Here is a 2,274-nt window from a genome sequence, read left to right as displayed (position 1 = left end):
TGAAACAGACACACAAATCACACACAGTCTTTCTGAACTTACACTTATACTCAAAAAGTACTCTCTTTTGTTTGCTTACATTGTGGCCTGTTACAAGACTTGTTGCTTGCTCTCTATTTGTTTCTTTGAAACTGGGTATGTCCTGATTTAAGTTTCAGCACCACAACAATGTGTTTATTTACTGCTTTTGTATCCCTGTTTACTGCATATGTATAGTTCAACACGCATTATAGCTTATTGATTTCTTTCTGCCTGTTCTATTATGAATCCCAAACCCTTGCCCCCTATGTGTTTAAGCTATGGTTTGAGGCATGACAGTATGCAAGTTATTGTCCATGAATTGAACTTGATCCCCTAGGATCCTAGCCTCTGACAGTATGTGTTATGGCAGGCTTATAGGTGTGCCAGCATTCCCCATTGCTGGGCATGTCCAAAGTCTACTTTTTGCCTAAGCGACAGGCTCTTTACAATCCCATATTCCCCTTAATCCCCTTGTGTGTGCTTATCAATAGTTGATTCCCTCTTCCTTTTCCCTCTTAGCACTCTATTCTGAACTTGCACACTTTCTTAGTCTTTACGTTCTACCCCCCTTTTGTGAGCCTTGCCTTGGGACCCTATGAGCTCCCTCTGAACTTGGACACTCGAGGGCTGGCCTTTCCACAGTGCACTCGTCCCAATATGATAATATATTTGGGTGTGAGCATTGCCCGGAGTCCCTTTTGGGCTCTTAGGGAACTTTGACACACTCAAGTGGGAGAAAGGCTTTGGATCATGATCTCATGGAGTTGGTTTACCTCATATTTCAGACATGAAGTCTGAATCAGGCTCTCCTTGGTTGTAGTTTTATTTATATTTTTTTCTGATGTATTTTTTTTTACTTTAATCTGGGCTGTAATAATTTTGTAATAAACTCTTAGGGATGGCTAGTAAAAAGGGTGGGTAACTATGTATGCAAAAAGGGTAGAAATCATGCCTATAGGTTTCAATCAATTCTGCATTTAGATATCATGTTCATAGGTTTCAAACGATTTCTTCATTTAGATATCATGTTCAAAGTTTTTAAACAATTTCTGTATTTAGATATCATGTTCATAGGTTTCAAACAATTTCTGCATATAGAAATCATGCCTATAGGTTCTTAAAACAATTTCTGCATTTAGATATCATGTTCATAGGTTTCGAACAATTTCTGTATATAGAAATCATGCCTATAGTTTCTTAAAATGAATTATGCATTTAGATATCATGTTCATAGGTTTCAAACAATTTCTGTATTTAGAAATCATGCCTATAGGTTCTTAAAAATAAATTATGCATTTAGATATCATGTTCATAGGTTTCAAATAAATTATGCACTTAGATACCATGTTCGTAGGTTTTCAAACTATTCAGCACCTAGTTATCATATGTATAAGTTTTAAAACAAGTCTTCTGCATTCTACACAGCGTTTAAAATCAACTACGCTTAGAAAGCATGCCTATAGGAACTCTTAATCGAATCTGAGCCGCTTCATTCACATATGGATATAAAACCAGTAATGAGGGTATTGTCAGTTGCAGAGCTAATAATCAGTATGTTCAAATCTGACCTCTCTTTTAATAATCATGTTCCCACACTTATAAAGTTTAGCGAGTATGCATTCAAACAGTTTATTTCAAGCTTTACTATTTCTGAATTCAGTAGATATCATGTCTATAGGACCTCGTCGCAACACTTAGGCAAGCTATATGCTAATAATTAAATCTGGATCTGTTCTATTAACTACAACCAGCAGGCAGGCCTGATTCGGGCTTCTTATCTAAATTGTGTAATAAATCAGTCTGCCTCACCCTTTAAGTTCTCGCATGTTTAATCAGACCGTAACTAGTATGTGTAAGTCATGCTAATTGTGTGCTTCTTTTTATTAAAAGGGGATATATACGAGCCTTTGCTTGTTATGTGCTTTCCCCCAACTTGCTATACATGTTTTGTATGTCGCCTTAGAATTTTTTGCCTTTAAAACCACAAATAAGCCTAACATCCCTACCTCCTAGGCTTAGTAGTCCTGAATGCCCCCTGGGACTGATAGGATTGGGACGGGTAGTAGCATGCAATAGGTAAGCGAGACCATTCCGCGCTTTAATACCTTAACGGGGTGGGAAGGGTAGATATGGATATGATGACCACGCGATAATGTCACGTGTAGCCCCTCATTGAGGAGTGATTACCGAGCATTGTGTGGGGTGATCCATATTATTAATAAACCTAGGACCCCCCCCCCCGTCCCCGTCTAC

Source organism: Nicotiana attenuata, unplaced genomic scaffold (assembly GCF_001879085.1).
Source record: "Nicotiana attenuata strain UT unplaced genomic scaffold, NIATTr2, whole genome shotgun sequence".
Classification (NCBI taxonomy): domain Eukaryota; kingdom Viridiplantae; phylum Streptophyta; class Magnoliopsida; order Solanales; family Solanaceae; genus Nicotiana; species Nicotiana attenuata.
The sequence above is the reverse complement of the archived record's forward strand: the minus strand, read 5'-3'. Positions refer to the sequence as shown.